The 26,125-nt window shown below is 42.9% G+C and overlaps 1 protein-coding gene and 1 long non-coding RNA gene across 2 annotated transcripts in view; both read right to left on the reverse strand.

Moving 5' to 3' along the window:
• The window catches only part of lrmda (leucine rich melanocyte differentiation associated), a gene marked incomplete at its 5' end in the record, with an annotated part of 247,071 nt that overhangs the window by 191,910 nt on the left and 29,036 nt on the right, over positions 1–26,125 (reverse strand). The window lies entirely within an intron of this gene.
• On the reverse strand, positions 11,863–14,975 carry LOC306762224. The gene is made up of 3 exons (XR_013771493.1): positions 14,595–14,975; positions 12,683–13,193; positions 11,863–12,549 (listed from the first exon to the last, which is right to left on the reverse strand). It is a non-coding gene; the product is annotated as an uncharacterized lncRNA (long non-coding RNA).

The raw sequence follows: 26,125 nt of genomic DNA on the forward strand, positions 1-26,125 counted from the left end.
TATTTGTGTCATCCCACACCTTGATGTGTACACTGCCGCATGGCACAGCTTCTCTGTCAGCTGTTGGATTCTGTTTCCACACACTTCACACTGGTTGCAGCACCTGTCTTTGCCACTCCTCTGTAAAAACGATAGAGGAATGGAGAAGGTGTGTGTCACCTGGGGTCTTCTGACTGAGAGAGGCTGTCATGCCCATCACTGCCCCAGCAGGCCCGCCAATCACACGCAACCGGGCCCACGCACAGAAAACAAGCAACCAAGACAACAATCGGCAACAATCCTTAAACACGCTTGTCACTCCCCTTTGAGAGGTTTTATTTCAGCTACTTAAGCGGCACATGAAAACTCGGCAGACAATCTCTAAACACGACTCTGGTGTTCTCCCTCCTCCGAGAGATTACAGATTTCAAGCCATTTAGCAGAGAATGAGCGGCGTCTGCAGACTGAGGGGATTGGTGCAGCACACGATGGCGTGTTGCAGCCTGACTGGGTTCAGCTCGGCGTGCCATGTCATTTTTTGGGCACGCTGTTGCTCAACATCAAGAGAAATCGATGGCGTCTCCACAGGGGCAGGGAGGCCTGAGGAATAGAGGAGCTTCTCAGGTCTGTTTGAACTCATTTTCTTTTCTGGGCGGTTGCCCCCTCGCTCAGCCCCCTAAGGCATCTCCCTCACAGCAGGCCCTGACAGCTTGACACATTGACAGCTGCTGCTGAATGACAACTGATTTGTACAAATTTCAAGCCTTATAAATCTACCTGTCACAACAAGAGCATAAAAGAGCTTGGACCCAGCAGGTAATTCGGAAGTGGTGGGGAAGGAAGAAAAAAGACCTGCTTCCTCCTCCTCTTCTTCCTCACCGCTGACAGCCCAGTCTGAGAGGGAGAAATAAAAAATAAAAAAAAACATAGGAGACGGAAAATAAAGAAAATATCCCTCTTTACTTCTGCCCCCCACCCCCCTAGCCAGTATACAATCTTATTCTCCTCAGGTCCACTTTAAGTCAAAACTGGTGAAACCATTTTCTTGCTGTCAGGTGATCAATTGTCTCATTTAAAGATTATAAAGAATCTGAAAGTAAAAAGAGGGCAATTTTGTTTTACACCGACATTAAAGGCAGCCACCTGCTACTCACAGGATTATCACACCGGCCTGTTTTTCAAAGCTCTCACTGGGTAAATGAGCAGGCTCTTTTTACGGTATTTAAACACTAGTCAATGCTGCACTGCTGTCATGCCCCTCCCATCCCACCCCCGCTTTATTTTTTTTTTTCTTCCCTTGGTAATGGTAGACCTGCCGGGCAAGGCCTATAGCGGCAATAAATCCTCCACAGGAGTATATCTCAGAGCTAGATATAAACTATGAGAGACGGGGGTAGGAGAAAATCAATAGCAGTGACAAACAGAGAAAATGGTTTATAATTCTAAATGAGTTGTCTTTCTTATTTTAAAGGGATGATCATTTCTCTGTCATCGCAAATAACAGCAACTGACTGACTATATACAAACATAACGTTGATGACAATCAAGAAAATGTACCTGCTTTGCTCTTAACCATTGTTTTAAATAAAAAAAAAAATAGTGCTATGTATCGAATGTATGGCTCCAATGTTTTCTGTAAACTTACCATTAAAAACATGTTGATCAGACAAACAGAATATGCCTCTCAGTGCAAGTTTTTTTGCCTTTACAGTAAGGAACAATGAGATTTAGCTCATGATGAGAAGAAAGATGTGTAGTGTTTCAGATACAACTCATCCACGCTGGGCTCAGCGCGCTCCCACTGTTATCCGTATTTGACCAGTGGAACTTCCTGTACTAATTTACTTCTTGTGGCAAAGTGCATCCTTGAATGTTGTTTTTGCATGAAATCTGAAAACGATAGGAAATTTGTAGTCAATAAACTAATACTGACTGCCATACTGCTCAGAAAGTCAGCATAGAGAAGCGCCGAGTCGATGCACATTGTGGTTGGTAGCCTGGGTCATGAATAGCCCTTAAAGTGGGTGTATAAACCCTGATTCTGTGAAGAAAGTAGGAACTCCCTGCTTTCTTAAGTTCAAATTGGATACTCTTTCAGTATAGTAGAACTGCCCACTAAACCTCTCCATTTGCAAGTAGGCAAAACACTCTAATCCTCTATTGGCGTTTATTCATCCCTGTCCTAAATGTGCCCTTCCGCACTCTAACCCTCAAAGACCCTTCGCTACATGCAGCCAGTGACCCTGCTGTTTGATTAAGACCTAGCCCACTGCTTTATCCCTGGACAGGACCCCGGCTGGGCCAAAAAGCACAAGTTAAGCAGAAGGATTATGACTGCCACTCCCATTGAGGCAGTCAAACTGTCACACGAGATCAAAGCATTTCCAAGCTACCCTCAGTCATTTAAGGCAGGTGCCCTCTAATAGTCTAATGCTGGAACAAGTGTACAGCCTCAGCTGTTGAGATAGGTAGCATGCGATTGCCGTCTAGCTATAATCAGAGTCACTGCCTTCCTTCATTTGAGGATTTGTCTTTAGTAAGCCACACTGAGAGAAGTGCAACATGTAAAAGAGCGGAGGATTGTTATTTATCCCTCATTAAATGTTTAAACATGCATCAACAGTACGTAAAATCTGTGTGGCTACAGCAGAGTTTTGGGGGTTTTTTTGTTATCAACTATATCATTCTATATTGACAAAACACATACTTTAGATACATCACTATCTATTATTACTTAGTTATTGGCAAGATTTCAATAACTACCATAAATTTCATGCGCTGTCTCCAGGAGAACACAAAAACTTTCAAGTTGATAGCTGATTTTCATGAAGTTTTTTCATGAAACTTGTTGGGAAAATGGACCACAAAGCCTTCTCATTTGTCAGCACATGACTGCAACTCTGGGTTGTTTTGGCTGCAAGTTTTTAAGCACAGCCTCCTTTTAACATATGAGGCATGGCTAATTTTACTTGATCAGTTCAAGTTTAAAACACTCTTTGTCGTTAATTTTCACACCCTTAAATTTTTTATCAGACCAAAGCTTAAAATGTTGTCCACAAGTTTCCCCAAAATGATCTTCATACCAAGCTAAAAATGACTTTGTTTTTATTTTTTTTTAAAGCAGAACCGATTATAACTTATTAAAATTGGTGAAAAAGCTGCCAAACATGAACAGAGGTTATATTTTAGGAACAGTTGGAAACCAAACTTGGCCCAACTTTCTGAGGTCCAATAGCATCACTTACCATACAAAGGACCGGAGGCTTTGGTCAATTTCGATTCTTGAAGAAAACCTTTTTATTCACAAATAAATCAACCAACTACATATAATTCTTTTTAAAATACAATTGAAAACTAGTTCAATAATCTTTTGGCAGCTGTTATTTACCCCAACACAAAACAGGGACAGGGAAACAGTCAGATGTTTTTAATGATTTGTTGACAACAGTCCTGTTATGTCTTGATAATTTGGGAACACTGGAATGACAAGCATCTGTGCTGTAAATAAGTGAACACAGACTCTGGTATGACACTGCTCCTGCAGAAAGACATGCTAAAATCAAAATCTCTCTCAAAACCTCCAAAATTACACAGACCCAAATTCACATCCTTAACCACCCCCATAAGAAAAAAAAAAGAAAACTTCAAATAAAACTAAGCAAGGAGGAGCAAGAGAGAGAAACAAAGATACTAAGAGCAGAGTTAGATCAGGACTGATGAAAAATATATAACTAGACAAACTGAAAGAGAGGGTGTTGGAGGGGCCTGCCCAATAGTCACACAATCATTAAAGGCACTGAATGGTTCGCATAATGGCATCTGAAGCCCAGCTGGCCTTGGATCTAGCAGGTCGGCTGTAGTTCAGCTGAGGGTCTTGTGATCTGGGGTGTGGGGTGAGGGTAGAGGGGGGGATCTGGCTCAAGCAAGAGGAGCAGGGACTGCGGGGCTTGGTCGGGCATAGGGATGACGGATGGGCCTAAGGGTGAATGCCAAAACCATAAATCCAACCTCAGCCTGACCCCGAGTTCCAATAAAGTTTATTTACATTTTCACATTGCGTCCACCTCTAAAACGACTATGTTTAGACATTTCAAAGCAGCATGACGCACCCATCTATCTTGATACCAAGCTCTCACAGAGGACAGGAAGCTGGGACCAGTTTATCCCACCCTGACCTGACAAACTGTCTTCTCATATCCTCTCCTGTTTAGGGACCGTTCAAAATATGTTTTATTAATTGTGGGTTTTAAAAAGGAGTTTCTATTTATATCATTCAGCAGCCGTCTTTGCATCTCGCCTGCTGAGCATAAAGTATGCTTTGAGGCATTTAGGGACTTTTAACTTAATTCATATTGTGTTTGATATTTTTCCCACATGGTATTCCCAGACTCATTTACAAATGTTTATTTGCATTGATTTAATCCTTTATTTAAAGATTAAATTAAATGAACTGGCAGACATTGGAAGTAAAGCTCCTAACCACAGTATCCCATTTCCTACGGCGGGGTGTCATGGGGATCGTGTCTATTTACACTTCCATGCCTTTAATGATTTTCATTCAGAAATCAGTTTAGTGTTTACTCTCATCGTCCTGCCTCAAATTATTTCTGGCAACTATCAACACAAAACTTCTCAACAGTAATTAGCAGTAGCAACAATTCTCTGTTTTACTGCCAAAACACAAAACATACACACACACACACACACACACACACACACACACACACACACACACACACACAGAAATTAGAGTGCCAGAAGAGCTCAAATCCTTTAAACCCTTTTATTCCATTTGTGCAAAAATAAATAAATTTAAAAAAAAAAAAGAAAACCTAAAGGAAACATCCTGCCGATTCACTTTCCTGCAGCAGCCGTGCACTGTTCTTTTTGATGTGGGTGCCTGTTGAGAAACCTTGTTTGGACAGCCATGGGGTGGAGCTGCCAGGCTTATAAGTCTGCCACAGAACACAGGCACACACAGGGCAGCCCACAGGGGTCCTCTCATCAGCAGAGGGAGGGGATTCTACCACCTTAGCGGGTGAGAAAGGCACAGTATTATTATACCCCATCAAGGAAACTCCAGCTGACAATAAATCCCTGAGTGCTTTACAGTGCAGACAGTGAGCATGGAAGAGTGCCACTGAGCAGGAGAGGAGGAGGGAGAGCAGACAAGGAGATGAAGGGAGGAAAGGGGAGGGGGGGGGACCATCCCTCAAAAGGCCCTAAAGCCTTCAGGCTGTCATTCAAGGGAAGAGCCAAATCTACGTAAAGTGTTTGGAAATTTTTTTTAAACCTAAAAACAAAAAAAAAAGCTGCCACACAGCTGATCTGTAAGAGCTTTTACGTCCTTTGAAGTTTAAATAAATGTCCAATTTTGCAATAACAAAAATCTATTATGTCCATTTATTTCACACAAGCTTCACACAATACATTCTGTCTCGCAAGTGTAAGTCAACATGTGCACAGCATTTCTTTTTAAAAAACAATAATTCAAGCTCTTACAATGCAAAACAATATGCATAGCTGTTGGCTATAGGCAAAACCATTACTCGGAGAGTGTCCTGTCAAAAAAATCTTCCAAGAGCTAAAAGGAAAAATGCACATATAAAATAATCACTGATGATTCTGGGCTAGTTTTGTGGTGGAGACAGCGCTGTATGGCCTTGTGTGAGAAAACAGGGAACATGCCTAAGTTATTACTGCAGGAAGGCAATCTGTCAAAGCCAGGCTGTTCTGGCATAGCCAATACCACTGGTGAGATCAGAGAGTCAGATTCTGCTTGCAATTACTGCTAAAGGACCTTGGATGCAGGCAGCCTGCTATCAATTATTTCCCTGGCCCTAGACACTTGGAGCTGTCAAAGCCCTACTGTCTTCTGTTTTGTAACAGTGGGCCCTCGGAGGAAGCTTATTCTCTCTCCGTCAGCAAGGGAAGATAGTTTGTGTCATTAAGTGGCGCTATTATGGATTCACACACACTTCAGAGTGCGTTTTTCTCCTGCTTTGCTTGCTCTTTCCAATCTGTTATTGTACTAAACCAAATCTCTGCCTGTATCTGTTTCTTACTCACCCCATGATGAGTGGATTAAAACTAAAAAGAGAAAGCAGACCACAAAGTGTTCTGGCTGACAGCTTTGACCTGTATATTTATGGCGAGGCTCTCAGCTCTGATATTCACCCGGGATACTTTATGTGCACTGCATGCCACCCCTAAAAGGGTACATAGATTCCATGAGTCTAGCTCAAAGTAAATTGGTACTCCAACCAAACTATTGCAAAAAACTGCAACACCTAAAATGTGGCCTATTTCACTTGGATTTACTAACTTCAATACGTTTATTTGCTTAGTTTCTGTTTACTGTTCCACCTAAATTAGAATGATGAGCAATTTAGCAAAATCCTAATGTGATATAATGAAATTTACATAATGCTTCATTGTACCACTTATCCGACTGCATTAGGCTGCACGTCCCTCCTTCCTTATGGAATAAAGGATAGACGAGGATAGATTAATCATTTTTCCACAGCATGACATTACTTTGGCCCACTCTGCCCTGAGCTGTCCCCTAGGGCAAGCCCCTGGATCATCCAGGATGAGAGGTTTGGCACCAAATGACAGACTCCCCACCCCCAACAGCCCCTGCCAAGTTCCAGGTCCTTATCGCTGAAAATTACATTCTTATGGTAACCAAATGTGTTTTAAAGCAATACCATAGTTGCCAGTTGCATAAAACTGTCTGAAAAGAGGGGAAAGGTCATTTGCTGTGAGGAGCTTAGGGAGCTAAATCTGTCAAATACAGTGTTATGTGTGTCGATGTGTAAGTGTACATATGTGCACCTAGCTGGGATAACTGGGGTTAAAGGGTTGATAGCAAGGTTATTATAATCTAAGCTTCTCAAGGTCAGCTGCCATCATTGGTAAAGGTATTATGTCTTAATGCAGATGTACCGCAGCTTTTTCCTTGAAAGGAAAAGTGGCCAAAAGATCCCATGGATGAATTTTGACAAAAGACTTATAATTACTTTTGGCCAGAAAAAGTACCAAAACACATCCCACTCCACTTAACTCTTGTCTCCATGGCTTTCCTACTTTCAAGAGCAACTTTGGGAATTAACACTCAGAAGTAAAATAAGCTGAATCGAGTCTTTCTCGAATATATCCAAACCAATCTTTTGTCAGGTGCATTATCCGCTCAGAATAAGATGCCAAAAAAACGCAACAATACCAACAATTGCTGTTGACAATTTATGATAAGATTGGCAGTCAAACGTGGGTAGCTATTTAAATCATCCTGAGGTATTTTGACAAACAAACATAGGAAAGGTGAGGGGATTTAATTTCACCTCACTGATTTATAACAGATATTTGTTTTCGCAGTGAAATTAAACCTCTGCCTAAAACCCCACTGATTTCCTTTATCTCCCTATTCTTTAGTAGGTTTAGTCATGCACGGAAAAGGTGCTCAGAACTTTCCAAATACACTTAGAGGGATTGGGGAGGAACTTGCTCTGTCAGAACCTTTTGTGAAGGGTTTATGGCTTAAACCCATTGCCCTATACACCAGTGACCCCTTTTCCCCCTCTAACTCAAGAGTTTCTCCGAACATCAAACTCTGGATTATCTTTTGATTTCCTTTTAGGTGAAAAGAGTTCTTAAATCCACAGCTGTTGGGACTGACAGACAAAGGGGGAGGAGGAGAGAGTGTGAAGTCACCATATTTATCATGACTGGGTTACCTCTCCTGTCAGAACCTTTTATCTTCCACATGCTAATTGGCAATATCTTCCACACTCTTTCAAACTTACATGTTTTCCCCCTTCCACCCGGCAACATGGTCCTTCTTAAATCCCCCTTTGCTTCCCTTCTCCCCCTTGTTTTTTTCCTGCCACCCCTCCTACAGAACCCCTCTCTCTGGCTCGAGGCTGGCCCTCTCCAGGGGGAAGCAAGGTCTGTCAAATCAAGTCAAAAGCCTATTAGCATGCTAATCCACAATAACGTCTCGAGATATCATGAGCTATATTTGTCACTTCCCTCAGGTCCAATCACACATAAAGGGGTTTTTTTAAGACCAAATGAGCTGATTTGCTTTAATGTTCTGTGAATAAACTTAGTGTGATCAGACACACAACAGACAAACAACAACAAAAAAAAAAAAAGAGTGGTTTGTTTGAAAGTGTAGACTCTTTAAAAGATCAGGAAAATATATTAGTAATACCTTGTGTGTCTCACTTAAAAGGGTAGTGGCTGCAAACTCAATGGCAGTAATGGCAGGCCTCTAGACAGTGAGAGGGGTCAAATAGAGGCAAAAGGAGACATCATAATTCTTATGCAGACGCAGAGCTCAGAGGGGTTCTTTATTGACAGCACCAGTCTTGCATCTATGCTGAAGGTCATAACTGCATCCACATCTGTAGCTCCATAAAAGCTAAAAAAGCTTGCAATGCTGGCATCGGGATCTGTGGAAAAAAGCAGTTGTGCAGAGAAGTTTTACAAGAAACGGTTGCTTTCAGCAGAAACGCATAATGTACGAAGCCAAAATGCATTCTGGGCTGGATTGGTTGTAAATTGTTCAGTTCACATTTAAAGATCTTGCCATGACAGTAAAAAGACCCTAAAATACTTAGTTACTTATAACTAACCTTATACCCCAACTGATTTATGAGTACAATTTAAGTCAACCATAGGATTTTGATGATTGCATCAATACTTCCCCCTTTTCAAACCCCGATATTTTGTGCATCTCAATTCATCATCTATTTTTTGAAGGTCTGACACAGATATGATGAGAAATATAATGCTATGTGTCTGGCAGTGGCATTAACTTGAAAAAAAAAAGGAAAAAAAAAAAACTTCTCCTGTTTCTCTGCAAGGGCCAAGCATGGCTTGCACATAAGGAGATCAGAGAACATGGCCGCTGTGGTTCGCCTGCTACCATCAATCAGACCCCAAATGGCTTCCCTGACACCTCCGCTACTCATTTTCCAGTGCCTTATGCGACCACCATCTTGAAAAGAAAAGAGGGGAAAATGTTGAGGAGGAAGGGTGCTAGACGTCAGCTACAGTCGCTGCCAAACAGCGAACAATAGGCTTCCAAACACATCATCTGGAGTGGTGCAGCTGTAGATGTAGTCCAGGTGCACACCAGCAGCAAGTGAGTGGTTTCACTTGTCAATACTGTATGTTTGAAATTTTTGACACGCACTCGACCCTACCTTACCCCCCCCCTCCCTCGTTAATGCCATCCTCTCTCGTCACACTCCTCTCCATATCTTTACCCGTCTCTCATTCCCCCCCCAAGCCCCTCCTCTCCCTTCCGTGTGCAGAGGCCAGAGTCAAATTTACAACAACTGTCAAAGTCAGGGATGACAGATAAATTAATCTTCTCTTCATGAGTTTACATCCCAGGCATCTGGGCTGCTGATCTGGCCCCTAACAAGCGCGGGGTCTCAGTGAGCTGTCTTTTAAAGCTGATGTTTTCATGGCCAGAGATGAATTACCCTGTCACGAGAATCTATTTATACAGCAGTTAGAAGGTGGGGCTCTGGATGCAGGACAGCATGATTTCATGGGTTAAGGTCCCCTTGAAGCATCTGTTAAATTTGCTTTTGTCAGACACACGTCAGCACCAGGTCCATTTTAAGAGTAGTTTTTATTATAGTTTGTCCCAATGAATCCAGAGTTTGTTTGTTTTTTTTTTTCAAACTTTCCAGGTATTTGTAGTTTCTGGCTCACTTGACTATTAAATATTACAACACTAATCCAAATGTAAACTTTTCTCTGGTAGTGGCTCCACGAGTGAAATTATAGGACATAAAATGATAGAGTAAATGTAAGTTCATATTCATTGTCCTAAAAACAGATAAGGGGTGGAGAAGAGAGGATGGAGTTAGCCCTGTAGATCATGCTGCCTTTATCTCACTCAAACAATCTAGTGACTGTAAAAATCTCCCAAAGGTCCCAAAGGTAGTAAATGAACCCGAACTGAATGATAGATATTTTTTGATAAGCCTTCACGGTGATTTTATCTATTTATTTATTTTAATCATGACTAGTTATATATACCATGGGTCCTCTTTTAGTGAAAGCAATAATCATCAAGGAAGGGCCAAAAATTGTGAGGTGCTTAATTTTTAAGCCTAAACACACACACACAAACACACACACACACACACACACACACACACACACACACACACACAAGTATATTTATTCTTTTTATTAAGTGACATGCAAAAAGCTCAATCATAGCTAAATTTAGCAAAACTGTGAACAATTTTGTAAATAAGTCTATTATGAGTTCATTAGTTTATTAAGAAATATCAAGGAGAGAAAATAACTTAAGTGTGGATTATGAGGCCAAAAAATATCAATCAGAAATAAATTAAATTGAGGACAGTAGTATAATAAAAGTTTTATAATTTCCTTCATGCAAAAATGTGGAGAACAAAGGGTAATACTGTTTGTACTTTTGGTTCAACAACATAAAACATGCAGCACTCTTATTGCTTTGCATATTTCAAGTATCTATGTTGTAATCACTACTACTTTCAAATAATCAACTTTACAATTCAGTTTCCGCTCAGAGAGCTGAGAAGCCTCTTATCTTCATCCAAGCTAAAGTGAATGATTTAGCTTGAATGAAAGGAGCTGTAACCTAAAATAAAAACAAATATTTATGTTTAATACTGAATACAAGCTTTTGCTGATAACAAACGAGCACATATGATTTACAATACAAACGCATACAGTTGAAATCAGTGATTCATACTGTGAGTAATCTCCTCAAGACTGGAAGATTAGCAGTTAAACTAACAGCGTGGTTTGGAAGAACAATGCAGCACTACATACCAACATGAAAACACAATCCCAATGGTGAAGCACTGTGAAGGAAACCAAGTTGGGCTGTATGACCTGTATTATGCAGCTGCCAGCGTCCTTTGGCAAAACAGGCATTTAACATTTTGGGGGTCCCTTTTTCTCTTTACTGACATAATTCCAGAGCACTCACTGTATGCAGAGATTCAAGATATTTCTATTGTTGTTGCATCACGTCTAAATAATCGTTTTCAATTTAAATAAAAATTTACTATAAAATTGCAATTTCCCTTTGGGAATAATAAAGTATTTTTCATCTCAGTTTTATTTCATTCTTTTTATTTTATACTGAAATCCAGTCATATGATCATGTGACAGTTTCATGACCTGAAACATTAGTTTAGAGATTGAATGCTCTTATCAGACAAAAAAAAAGATAATCATGTCAATCAGCTATGTTATGAATACCAATTGATTATAATTTATTTCATGAGTTGGGTGGGATTGTTGTTCTAATCGTACTGATTGGACATTTTGCCAACATTGTGGAAAAGATTAATTACCAGGTGTCACGAAGCAGTTGCCTGTTACATAAAATGTTTTAAAGTAATAAGAGAAAAAGTAATACAAATTTTAAGTTATTAATTGTATGACACATTGGGTTTCGTTTAGGCACAATTGGACTTCAATTCACATTTTGTACTGTAAATATGCACAGAATCACACACGTACGTTTGTTTATTGGCATTTACTGATATGTGATTTCTGTCTTTTAGAGGCCAATGAAAGAAAGAATTTCTGATGTTGGCAAATATTGTTTGTGCAGATTGTAGCAAGTGGTAAAATGGCCTTTTTAGCTCACCTGACTGGTGTCGTCTCCTTGATGTTCAGACAAAAGTTCCCCCAGGCGACCTGAACAGTCTATAAAAGTTCTGGGAGAGGCCATGAGACAGATGGGTGGGCTTGGGCTAATGGCACTTCGGTTTTAGGTTGTGAAAATGGTTTAGGTACAGCTATGTTTATTACTATTACCTTGGGGTAGGTAGTTTTTGTATGTAAATAAAGAAGGGACCCACTTTATGTCAAAAATGATTTATGACCCCCTGTCATCCAATGAGAAGCTGCCACGTCACAAGTGGGCGTGGCTTAACGATCCGGAAGCCCCTCCCCTTTGTGATCCAATGAGAAGCTGCCACGTCACAAGTGGGCGTGGCTTAACGATCCGGAAGCCCCTCCCCTTTGTGATCCAATGAGAAGCTGCCACGTCACGAGTGGGCGTATCTTAATGAACCGGAAGTCCCGCCCCCTCAGTGATCCAATCAGCGTGTGCCACGTCATAAGTAGGCGTATCTTAATGAACCGAAAGTCCCTCCCCCTCTGTGACCCAATCAGCGTGTGCCACGTCATAAGTGGGCGTAACCTGGGTGAGGGGCGGTCCCTGGACCACGTGATGTCCGGAAGTGACGTATGTCCGTACGTCATCTCCCTCCTCCCAGGCGTGGCTCTAAAAGTGACGTCATCCGTGGGCGGTCCCTGGACCACGTGATGTCCGGAAGTGAGGTCATCCGGCGGCGGTCCCTAGACCACGTGATGTCCGGAAATGACGTATGTCCGTACGTCATACCTGGGCGGACATGTCTTCTGGACGTACGGCATGCCTGGACGGTGTGCCTGGACATGCCCGGACATGTCTTCTGGACGTACGTCATGCCTGGGCGGTGTGCCTGGACATGTTAGGGGCATGTCCGAACGAGTCTAGAGGTATAAAGAGGGGTCCGGGGGGGAAGGGAAAAAAAAAAAAAAGAAGAAAATTAAAAAACGTCTAAGAGAAAGAGTAATAAAATAAGGTAAAGAAAGTTTTGGGGAAAAAACAAAAAAAATCCCTTACCTTCTCCATATGCGTGTCACTCTGATGCAATCAGTATTTCTTCAGCGATGAGACGTGGTTTTTCGCCTTTGAGTCTTTTGGGTCTACTGGAAAAGAGCAAACTTATCATGGGAAATGCAAAAAGTAGTATAAACAGAGTTTACAGGGTGGGAAGAGTGAAAAAAAGTTTTTTTGCTGGCTGCAAAAATCCTCTCTGAGTCTGTTTGTATTTACACCCCCGCTCTTCTACTGGCCCGTGTGGCAAGCACCCCCTCTTGTCTGCAGCAGGCTTTTTACGACCCTCTGTTGGTGTGTTTTCAGTGACTTTCGCGTTGATAAACTATTGGAAAAAAAGAAGAAGAATTAAACTATTATGATAAATGCAAAAAGAGAAGTAAAAAAATAGAAGTGTTAGCAAAAAAAAAAAAAAGTGCTAATAAATGGATGGGAAAAGAAAAAACGTTGTTTTTGCTCCTTCAGTCTGCAAAATCCTTTTTCCCCTCGGTGGTGGGACATGTGTTCTCTTGTTGGTCTGAAAGAAGAGCAAAAAAAAAAGCTAACTTATTATGATATTTGTAGAGTTTTAACTGATAAAACGAGTACCTTTTTTCTACACGCGTCTATCTGCTGCTCATGCGTTTTGAGTCTGTTTTTTACTGAAGGAAGAGAAAAAAAGTTCCTTTAACTGTCCCTGTTTAAATCCTCTAACACTTGGGTTAACTTGCAGAGAAGTGGCAACAAGTTGTTAGCTGAGATAATACAAACAGAACATTCTTTCTGTCTCAAAGTAAGCTTTTATTGATTAATGACCCTCTAGCTGGGAAAAAGTTTTAAAAATCAGACACCTGGTCCTTCTTTAAGAGAAAGGGGTTTTTAAACTATGGATGCTCATATATTTAACAGACACGTGTGGTAAACATACATAACTTACAGAGAAGCGTCAGCAAGCTGTTAGCTGAAATAATACAAACAAAACATTCTCTCTCTCGCCAAGTAAGCTTTTATTGCTTAATGACCCCCCGTAGCCGGAAGAAAAAAATGTGATGTTTAAGAGAAAGGGTTTTTAACCTATGGATGCTCATATATTTAACAGAAACGTGTGGTAAACATACATAACTTACAGAGAAGTGTCAGCAAGCTGTTAGCTGAGATAATACAAACAAAACATTCTCTGTGTCAAAAATGAGTTTTTATTGCTTAATGACCCCCCGTAGCCGGGAAAAAAGTTTTAAAAATCAGACACCTGGTCCATGTTTAAGAGAAAGGGTTTTTTAACCTATGGATGCTCATATATTTAACAGAAACGTGTGGTAAACATACATAACTTACAGAGAAGTGTCAGCAAGCTGTTAGCTGAGATAATACAAACAAAACATTCTCTGTGTCAAAAATGAGTTTTTATTGCTTAATGACCCCGTAACGGTCAAGAAACCTGTCAACAACGGTTGCTTCTTATCTGAAAAAAAACAGAGAAACAAATTATCGATGTACGTTTCCAAAAGAAATATAAAACCAGTCCTTTAGTCACTTCTAAAAATCACCTCGTTCCGAGAGACAACCTCACAACGCAACCATGTCACGGGGTAGGGAAAAAAACTTCTTCATGTCTAGGCTTTTCATTTATCAGACTTACTGATTAACTTTAATTTATCCGGTATTTAGAAATTATAACGATCGCACAGATCCACTCGCCTCCATCGAGAAACGATCTTGGGGCAGGTGAGTATTAAAATCAACGATTCATCTTTTTTCTAAAAGTTATTTTTTAACTAAAATTATTTGCTTTTTTTCCTTTACCAGATTTTTTTGATGAATGGGAGGGAATAACGCTTACGCAAACAGATTACGGTACGTCTTTCTTTTCTTATTTAAAACGTAGCGTCTGTCATTATATCATGATTTAAAATATTTGTTTTCCAAATGCTTTACTCACCAGATTTATTTAGAGCAGCGGCCCGGCTGCCGGAACCAGAGGACAATATACGTCCCGGCGTGATCCGGTCCATTCCTCAGCTTGAAGAGTCTGGATCAGCCCCGGACCGGTCTGGCATACAGGCTAGCATCCCGGCAATCCGTCAAGTCGTCAACAGGCTCCGCAGACGTCCGGTCGTCGAGGGTCCGGTTCCCGGAGATGAGGGCTCAGCTCCACGGATTGATTGTGAACAATCGGAAGCCATTACTACATGCACGATAGGTAATATTATTTATTTATTATTTCTTTTCAAAAGTCACCGCTGCAATAAGCTTCTGCAAACAACCTCGTGCATGTTACGTCACTTCTTGGCGACGCATCCTGTCTTTTACTTCACCTTTGGAAGTAAAATAGATTATGTTTTCCTCTCTTTTTTTTTTTTTTTTTTCTCCAGAGACGCAAACCAACGCTTCTCGCGACGCGTCCCATGTAAAACAAGGTCAGTTTTTTTTTGGACTCTTATTATTATTATTATTATTATTATTATTATTATTATTATTATTATTATTATTATTTAGAAATATATACAAATATGTCTTCTTGATACGTTTTCAGAAACACCGGACGCCGCTTCACACGGCGCTGCCAGTGTTGGTCAAGGTAAGTCTTTGAATCTGAATAGAAATGAAAATATTAATATTAATTTTAATGATTATTATTTTATTGTTAGAAGTTCAAACGGAGGAGATCAGGACTTCTGCACCGACAGGCAGCATCGGCACGAATCGAAGTAAGCCCCACAAAATAAAAATAAATTTAAAAAAGATATCTTCTCATAGGAAGAAAAAAATAAATAAATAAAGTTTTATCCGAACTCTTATTTTTTGGGCTTCTCTCCACAGGAACTAGGCGCGCTCTTCCTGCCGGAAGGAGGAGACCCGGCTTTCAGAAACTACGTTGTAATAACATTAGTAACGTAGCATTTTATTTTATTAACATATCATTGTTTTATTAACAGAAGTTTTATATATCATCTATCTTTCGTTTTGTCTTGAAATGTAGCGCCGGAAAGACGGCGTAACCGCTGACGTCCACGTTGGACGTCTCTGACATATCGGAATCCGCTCAGCAGGAGGGATAATTACGAACGCCGAGGAGACACGCTGGAGACATTCATGCATCTGAGCCGTACACTGTCTGAAGTTTTAACTACGCTGGGTAACATGCTTCAAAGGTAAGCTGTAAAGGTGTGACATTTTCTACTCCTGTACTATCATGGAAGAGATAAACAGATTGTTAGATTCACTCAATCAGATTCCAGCGGCGTTCGCTAACCCATCTATTCCGTTTCAAGCCGATCAGCCCGTTCAAAATAGCGCGGATCCTGTACCGACTGATTTTAACAACTTTGATTTAATAGATCACGCTCTTCTTAACCTACATCGGCTTTTGCATGACAATTTTAACACACAACCCATAAGTCTTCCTGGGACTGAGGTTGAAGAGATTTCACTCCCCGTACAAGATAGCTCTTTAGCACCATCCAGGGGACAAACCCGTCTCATCGCGGAAGAAGACCTGAGCGGTGCTGCTGAAGCTGCAGCTTCCCCTGACATTCTTCAGTTGAACGAACCTGTACAGTCTGGAGGAGGTATACGTGGGTCAGGAGAAGCTGCTTCGCTCGAAGCAGGTCGTCAGCTGTCCCGCGAGCGCTTCAATAATCATGAATTTAGACATACACTGAATCTGCCTGCCAGAGACATTCCAGACCTCTGTCAGTTTTACATCGATGTGCAGACGGGTATTGCGGAATTTGTTGATGAAGTTTACCCTCAGATTCATCGCGGCGATCTGGTCCAACTAGAAATACTGAGCCAGAACAGTCAGAATCATATATTATTACCCGTCACTGAGCCATCCCAGGGAGAGATAATGGATTTATTCGGGGATTTGCTAGACCGTATGGTACAGTCAAATGATAGTGTAGCTTCAGATTCTCGCCTAGAGCTTGTTGTGCAAATCATAACAAACCCTTCAGGCGGTGCTAAACGGAAACTTGAAAAAACAATAGACTGTGAAATTGTTCAGAAAAAAAGACGTCATCTGTACGTCGTGAACAATAGACAGGATGAGCTGTGCTTTGCGATAAACTTAGCCTTTCTAATCTCCCCACATTTCACAGATCAGCAGGCTGCGTCGTTTGGTACAGAACTGCAGCTTCGGGCAGGTCTGAATGCTAATTCGCCCGTCAACTTCAGCGACATTCGTAGATTTGAGGACATTGTCCAGCGTAAAATCATAATATTTTACAGAACAAAAGACCAGCGTCCCTTATCTAAATTTCAAACAGATTTCCCGGACCGAACAAATCCGCTGTTTTTTTTTCTCGCACAGAAACACTATTACGGGATTAAAAATATTGGAGGATTTATAGGGGGTAAATACATTTGCCACTTTTGCTATAAATCTTACAAAAACTCATACACGCACGCCTGTCCAGGGTTTTGCTCGGTATGCAACGTTTCTTCCTGCACTCAGGAAGAGGAGGCGTCTGAATTTTGTACGGATTGTAACAGAGTATGTCGCTCACATGCGTGTTTTGTGCGGCATAAGCAAACTAAACCCTGCTCCTCTGCTCAAACTGCTGATAGCATATGCTCGCTGATAAAACGCTGCAAAAAATGTCACACCACATACCGCGTGGCCAAAGGGAAGGCTTCTCACACCTGCCCTAAATTAAAATGCAACATCTGCGGCGAAAAATTAGCGGCCAAATCAGACCTCGATGTGCATCAGTGTTACATTCAACCGCTAACCCAGGATAAGAGGCAGGACAGTAATCTGATTTTTTACGATTTTGAAACATTCACAGACGCACAGGGTCAGCACGTACCATTTCTAGTCTGTACCAAAACGTTGAAGGGTGTCCGATGGGAGTCTTACGGTTTGGATTGCGCACGGCAATTTATCTTGCATTTCAGGAGACCGATGTACCGCGGATCTACTTTTATAGCTCATAATTCCCGCGGCTTTGACGGTTACTTGGTGCTGAATGCGATGCTTGAGCTTGGCCTGAAGCCCTCGCTGATTATGCAAGGCGCAAAAGTTCTCTGCTTTAGCGAACCTGATTTCCGAACGAGGTACATCGACTCACTCTCGTTTCTCGCCATGCGACTTAGTCAAATGCCAAAAGCCCTGGGCTTCGATGATTGTAGCAAAGGCACGTTTCCTCACAAATTCAGCTCGGAGGAGCATCTAAATTACATCGGTACGTATCCACAAGCGTCTGATTACGGCGTGGACGGCATGTGTCAGCGCGAACAGGATGAGTTTCTTAGCTGGTACACGGATGCGTGTAAAGGGGCCTTTGACTTTAAAGCTGAAGCTCTGCGTTACTGTCGCAATGACGTCGAGCTTCTGGCACAAGGATGCCTGAAATTCAGACAGCAGTTTGTCAGCGACACGAACGTGGACCCGTTCAGCACCGTAACAATAGCGGCGGCGTGCAGTAAAGTATTCCGTACAAACTTTCTGCCGGCTAAAACACTGGCTATCCCGTCCCCCGATGATTATCGACGGCAGTGTAAGAGTTTTTCAAACGCTTCGATTCAATGGCTCGAGTGGGTGGCGGCCGTCAGAAACATTGACATTCAGCACGCGTTAAAAGGCGGAGAAAAGCGGGTCGGACCCTACTTTGTAGATGGTTATGCGCAGATTGCCGGTGAGCATTGGGTGTTTTCATACCACGGCTGCTTTTGGCACGGCTGTGCGTCTTGCTTTGACCCTCAGGGCATTTCTCCTATCAGAGGGCTTCCCTACGAGGAGCTTCGCAATGCGACTGAGCAGAGATCCCGCACGCTGGAGACAGTTTACGGCGTGCACGTCGTGGTCATGTGGGAGCACGAATGGGTAAAATTAAAGGCTGAAGATGCGACAGTGCGCGCGTTCATTGAAAACCTAAACATTCCAGAACCTCTCTCACCGCGTCAGGCTCTGTTCGGGGGACGGACGTGCGCCGTGAAGCTTCGGTACACAGCGGCGTCTGGTGAGTCAGTGCGCTACGTTGACGTGACGTCCCTTTACCCGTACGTCAATTATACATGCGCCTACCCGCTTGGACACCCAAAAATAATCAGGCGAGAATTTCTAGATCCGCGTGAATATTTCGGCTTCATCAGAGCCGTGGTTCTTCCTCCGCGCGCTCTGTTCTTCCCTGTTCTGCCCTTTAAAACCTCGCGCGGAAAGCTCGTCTTTACGCTCTGCCGGACCTGCGCGGAAATCAACAATCAGTCGAGCGCATGCGATCACAGCGAGGAGCAGAGGGCGCTGACAGGTGTTTGGGTTTCAGAAGAGTTTAAGAAAGCTCTGTACATGGGGTACAGAGTCTGCCTTATTACTGAAGTGTGGCATTTTGAGAGACGCGACGATTCCATCTTTCAGGGCTACATTCGCACCTTTCTTAAAAACAAGCAGGAAGCGTCCGGTTATCCGACTGACGCGGCGGATCAGGCGTCCCGTGAAGCATACATCTCGGATTATCAGACGCATCAAGGTATCCGGCTAGACCCTGAGAAAATCGAGGTTAATCCCGCAAAACGTCAGATAGCTAAAATCTCACTGAACTCCTTCTGGGGTAAATTTGCTCAAAGGAGCCATTTGACTCGGACCTCACTGGTCACTGATGACGAGGAATTTTTCCACTATGTGTTCTCCGGCATGTACAACGTGGAATATCTTTCCTTTCTGAGTGAAAAAACAGCCATGATTCAGTGGACATACCACGATCGCGTCATAACTCCTCCAGGTAAAACCAGCAACGTCTTCATCGCAGCGTTTACCACCGCTTACGCGCGCCTGAAATTGTACAGTTATCTGGAGCAGCTGGGGAACAGGGTTCTGTACACAGACACTGACAGTTTAATCTATGTCGTGGGAAACGGTGAGACGGGTCTAGAACTCGGACGTTTTCTAGGTGATTTGACGGATGAGCTGGACGGCGACAGCATACAGGAATTTGTTGCCGCCGGGCCTAAAAGTTATGCGTATCAGACCCGCGAACGCCAGAAAGTTGTCATGAAAGTTAAAGGGATTACGCAGACGCGCGATTTCGCGACGCACATAAACTTTGATAGTATCAAAGATTTAGTGGAGGGCTTTCTAAACGACGCCGACAGCGCAGGGCACATCACCATCCCACAGCACACAATTTGCCGTGATAAAACAAACTTCAAACTCAGGAATCTTTCATATCAAAAAAAATTTAGGGCCGTGTATGATAAGAGAAGACTTTTTCCTGACGGTTCTACTCTGCCTTTTGGTTACTAAATAGGAAGAAAATGTCACACTTTTCAGCACCTGATGAAGCAGAGGCCTTTGAGTACAGACTCAAAACTCCATTTTCATGTTTGTTAACAGGTCCGAGTTCCTGCGGGAAATCCCATTTTGTAAATATTGTTTTGAGAAACTGTGATCATGTCATGGATAAAGTGCCAAAAAATATTGTTTGGATTTACAGCTCTTTCCAGCCCATGTATGCTGAATTGCAGAAATTGAATAAAAACATCAAGTTTGTTCACGGTCTGCCAAATTCTTTTGACGAGGAGTTGTTTCCTTCTGATCAGACGCACTTGCTTATTCTGGATGATGTCATGTTCCAGGCCTCCGAACATCCTGAGGTGGTGAAAATTTTTACAGAGTACCGCCATCACCGAAACATGAGCGTTTTCATGCTAACTCAAAACCTTTTTCATAAGGGTAAACACAGCCGGGCCATTAGTTTAAACACAAACTATATGGTGCTTTTTAAAAATCCTCGGGATAAATTACAGCTGAAAATATTAGCTCATCAAGTTTTCCCATCACAGAGAGCCTTTTTTCTGCAGAGCTTCGAAGATGCCACCAGAGAGAACCACGGTTATTTATTGCTGGACCTGACAGCCACCTGCCCAGAACAGTACAGACTGAGAACGGGGATACTCCCCGGTCAGTGGCCTGCCGTTTACATCCCCAAAAAGTAAATAATAGATCATCATCAAGATGTCAGCGCGCATAAAACGGAATGCGGGTTTACTCAAAGCTCTGTATCATGCAACCCCTCGCCGGCGTAAGGAGATCCTGAAGCACTGCTCATCAGACTTTCTCCAGGCTCTGAGTGAGATTGCTTTAAATCTTTTAAAGGGCAACATTCCACTGTCGTCTTGCCAGTACAGAAAGCTTAAAGGTCAGAAGAAAATTATCAGATTGCTGGCCGATAAGAAAGCAGGGATAAACCGTAAACAGACGGTTTTAAGTAAGCAATCTGGAGGATTTCTATTACCGCTGCTCTCCGCAGCCGTGCCAATTCTGGGTAATATTTTAGGTGGAATCATCAGAAGGTAATCATGTCATCGCAGAAAATGTTTCTCATCACGCCTCAACAGTTAAACCGTCTAACCCGCTCCGGACCAGGGGAGAGTATTCGAGATAAGGCTGAAGAAGATCTGGATGAAAAAATGAGAGCTATATTAAACGAACCGGGCTTGGGTTCTTATGAAAAGATTAAGAAATATAACTCTCTGTTACAGAGATATCTCACCCTAATCAAACAAGGTCAGCAGGGTGAGCGAAGCGTTACTCTGACTTTACAAAACGACGCTGTCAGTGAGCGGCTGACCAGCGGACATCCTGCGGATCAGCCTCTGACCAGCGAGCGTCCCACCGGTGAAAATACTAAACACTCGGACTTGGATGAAACTGCCGGCGAAGTCATTAAAAACTTGCCCCCGCGCGACCGTCGAAATGCTGAGTACATTATGAAGAAATTAAGCGAAAGTGGTGGAAGCTGGACTGTGAGAGGGGAATTTATTCACCGGGGAAAAATAATAAAAGGTTCGCACATGATCGACTTACTGAAAAACCTGACTCAGTCTTTTAAAAAAAAAAAATCTCAAAGTCAACTGCCGAGAGGCTGGATGGATTTTCTAAACAGCTTGCGAGAGATTAACGTTCCTGTATCCACCGTGACAAATCCTGACGCGCGCGAGCAGTACCGCCTTCTTCTCCAGAAAGATGAAGATTTACCGGAAGCGGTAAACGCAGGTTGGGAAGCAGGGAAGAAGCAGAAGAAGACTAGAAAATTAACTTTATCCCCGCGCTGGGTTACGCCGGAGCAGAAAGAAAGCGGACAAGTTTCCACAAGACTGCGGAAAATTCGTAAGCCGCCTGCTTGGATAAACTTTTCCTCGTGAAAACAGAAAAAAAAAAAACATTTGTTTTGTCTTTCTCAATAAAATCTTTATTCATCACATTTTTTTTTTTTTTTTGCGTCATACTTTTTTCATACACACTGAATTAACAAAGTCGGTAACAATCTTTAAACATTTGTAGAGAGCAAGTCCCGTGATTAAAACATTGTGACCGTTGATTTCCGATACAGCGTTGATACTGCTTTACAAAGTTAGTTACCTCCAGGTCATTTTTTAACACGTCGTCGGTATACAAAGATAAAACTTGTTTATAAGAGAATCCCCAGGCACGGTGACAGAGATAATAAACGCAGTGTTGTCCGCAGGCTGTAGACAGAGGATGCTGAAGCTGTAGAGTGTGATAAGATATCTGATGTGAGCGGTCTTCCAAAAACTGCAGAATGCTGGCTGGGTAGTGAAAAAATGTGGGACTGAAACCGTAAGAGTCAAAAAAAGTCGACGTTCCATCCGCCTCCAGGGTAAGACTAAGCCAGTGCTCTCCGGGTTTATGCGAAGGATGCGTGTTGACTATAAAATAGCAGGGTGGCTGAAGCTCGCTACTCAACGAATGTAATTGGTCGGAGGCCCACACGCCGCAAAATAAATTTTTCCCCAGCACGCGCTGTAAAAGACTCTCCAGCTGATGGTTATTCATTCTGTTTTTGTTTTTTCAGTTTTAATAATAATCCACCAGCACCTGTCTTTTTGAGTTGATCTCCAGAATAGAGTCGTAGCAGGCGTACACAATCAAAGTCGTCGTGTGCGGAAGAGGCACCCTGAATCTCATTTCCAGCCTCAGACTACCGCTGGAGATGGGTGACAGGGCGTCGCTGTCCTCGGTGGCGTTCAGATTAAAGACAAACAATGAGTAGCCCTGATTAAATTCAGTTCGGTCGATGCTCAGCGGTAAATCTTTAAGATGTCTCCCCGTGGCTATAAACATGTTGTAAAACTCCCTGACCGAGATTCCCTGGTTGAATTGAGGCTGGAAGGCCTTGGCGGGAACCTGTCGGCCGTCCTGGCATAAGGCTAAATATTCCACGTCGTTATGGATGAAATTAAACGGGGAAAGATCTCTTCTTCCTGTGAATGCCTCGTGGTGTACCATCCCCAGCACCACGTATTTTGGCACGGCCCCCAGAAACAGATTCTCCTGGTTAGAAATTCTGGAATTTTCCGGAATAGAATAAGTTTTCACCGTAACTCTCTGGATGGGGTAGAGGGCGTGACCTTTCAGTAAGGCCGCAGAATGACCTAGCCGCACAGCGGGGGAAACGGCTACTTTTTTGACAAACAGGGAGGCCCCCAAGATTTTCAGACGGAAAGTGGAGTCCCTGGCTGCTGTGAGACAGAAATGGTCGCTGGCTCTGGTCAATTTTATCCTCAAATCCACCGAGTTCAAAAGCAGTCTTTCGCAGAAAAATATGTCTCCGTGGAGGGCCCCGAGCAGATGCAACTCGCTGGAATTCGCTGTGAGGGCCGCTCTCTGATTTAAACCCCTGTTCGGTCCGTTATTTGTGACGATGGAGTCAATAGCCCCGGCTGTATCTTTCATGAAAAGCCCCGCTGAAAATTGACTCTTGAGCGTGTCCTCTGAGAAGTTCAGCAAAGTTTCAATCATGGAGCGGTAAGGATGCGTTGCGCTGCTCTGCGAAATCAGTCTATCCCCGAGGATGACGTCGCATTGGCTGAAGATCGTATTCAGAGCGTAATTGATGAGCCCCACCTGAGCGTCGTCGGCCAGAACGGTGTGATCCGCGTTAGTAATCCGAAGCCGTAGATGAAGTAAAGTGTCATTTAAATCCAAATATTTCTCCCCATCACCGGGAATAAAAAACTCAATAGGACCGCCGTCTGTAATGGCTGAAAGAGGAGAAATTTCAGTGTAGGTTTTATCCTCTATAGACAGCTGCGTCATCGGGGCCGAAAATAAATCTAATTCAGAAAGGGTGCACTCCGATGATTTCTGATGTAAAAGAGCCATGACTACGTGGAAAATTATTTTTTAATTTTTTTAAAATATGTCCGTGCTCCGAGCGACCTTCCTCTCTCGGGCTCTGCCGGCAGCGACTGATTTTCTCCTGGCGGGAGCTTTGCGTTTTTTAGCGGTGCGCAAACGCTCACCCGGAGGACGTCTCTTCGGTCTGCGCGAGAGGACCATGATCCCACCTGATCCCTCCTGATTAGCGGGATTCATAATTTTCCCCATTGTGTGGCTCACCACGTCGCTAGCTATGTTCTTTGCCGCTGATTTTAGATGAGGCTTGGCTATGGCGAAACCTTTTTTAAACAGAGGGGTAACGAAACGGAACAGTTTGGAAAAAATGGATCCTACTCCGCGGCCGTACATCACAGGCGCTCCGTAAAAACCGGGTAGGGATCCCCCTACTTGACCCTCATAATAATTTACGAAACGATGAGGATCTTGTCTCAGAGCCATCTTTATTTATTTGACGCAGCCGGTTTAAAGTGCAGCTTCACTATGCTCTTTCCGTACACAAAGTTTACGGGTCTGTCACGATCAGTCTTTATTTCTATCCGTATGCTTTTCACGTAACTTTTCGAGACGCGCGCGTAATGCACTGTATTATATCTAATGCTCACAATGTCCCCGTATTCCCCGCTAACATTCACGACAGCCAGTAGCGGTACGTAACTGTCCCCCACCGCTTGGTACTGAATAAGATCGGTGTAGACAAAAAAGTTATATATCCCAGTTCTCAGGTCGCTGGGGTGAGGAGAAGAGCGGTTGGAGATAGTCCACCAATCATTCGCTTTTAAGCCTAGCATGTATGCTAAGGGCCTGTAAGCACGGATTTTATATTGACCGTCGCCTTTAAAATCGACACACTTTGTCACAGCATTGTATGAAACGTTCGCCGTGGGCATGTATCTTCTTAAGGCAGGCTGAATCTGATCCAGCAGCTCTTTTTGCCGTGCGTAATACCCTCCTCGGCTAAATTTTACGCTCACCAACGTTTGCGTTTGTGATTTTCCAGAACCTTTTTCCGTCTGTTCATCTTCCGATACTTTCATGAGCTCGAAAAATGCTGCGTCCGGTTGGAGATTATACCACGTGTGCGGGTAGACGATCTCGCACAGACCCACGAGCCACTCGCCGCTCAGCTCAATGGGTTTTGCTAAATCAACAGTATAGCTGGAACTCGTGTTATCTTTAAACACGTCCTTACTAGAGTTGGACGGCAGCGTCACGTAAAATCCGTCTTGATGTAATAGATCCATATTGCTGAATGCTTGAACCTCAACGTACGCAGGTTTTTACGCATTCGTTAGGTCCGAGGTTTTAACCCAGCTGTTGAATTTCTCCGGCCAGTTTTTCCAGCGTACTAAAACTTGTTTTTCACCCCCGATCGTTCGCCGTTTTAAAACCTCCTCTACCTGATACGTTCTGTCTTTACCAATCTTTACTTTCTGCAGCTCGGCTTCATAAAAGGACCCGTCGATGGACTCTCCGTCGTAATCTTGGAGTTTGTACACGGGCGGGGTGCGTGGAATGCACTCTGCTACCGAGAAAACCTCATCCGTAAAGCTCTGCTCATATTTTTTATCAAACACTCCTCGCAGCTTTGATATTCTAACCAGATCTCCCTTCTTGAATTTCATCTTGCTAGCCTTTGTAACATACCTTGCTCCGTACAGGTTTCGAAAGACTTGAGAGGCGGTCTCATCAGTCACCTGCATGGGGGTCATCTTTATACTTTGGTGATAGCTGTGGTTATAACTTTTCACCAAATCTTGCAGGACGTCTATGTAACGTTTGGTGTTGTTGGCGGTGAAATATTTCCACATTCTTCCTTTCAAAGTGCGATTGAATCGTTCAACCACCGATGCTTTGAGGTCGCTAGCTGTGGCAAAATGTGTAATTCCGTGTTTCTTCAACAAAACTCTGAAACTTTTGTTGAAAAATTCTTTACCAGAATCCGTCTGTAACTTTTTAGGTACGCCGCTTTCTTCAAATACGGATTCGAAAGCTCTCACCACCTCCACCGCTGTTTTCTTCTTCAAGACACGTACGAAAGCCTTTTTTGAAAACACATCTATGACCGTTAATAAATAATTAAAATTGTCGTTATGTTCGGCTAAGGCACGCATATCGCAAAGATCTGCTTGAAATTGGTTCAAAGCCCGTGGGACAAAAACGATATTTCTGGTAAAATGGATTCTGGCAGGTTTATGCAGAGTGTAAGCGTCTTGTTTGGATAGAAAATCTCTGACATTATCAATTCCGACTTTTTCGCCCGTTTCATCTTGCACGCCCCGTCTAAGTCGATCTATTCCTCCGAAGCTGCCTGGATGCTCAGGGTTGTA

This window comes from Telmatherina bonti, assembly GCF_933228915.1.
Source record: "Telmatherina bonti genome assembly, chromosome: 11".
NCBI lineage: Eukaryota > Metazoa > Chordata > Actinopteri > Atheriniformes > Telmatherinidae > Telmatherina > Telmatherina bonti.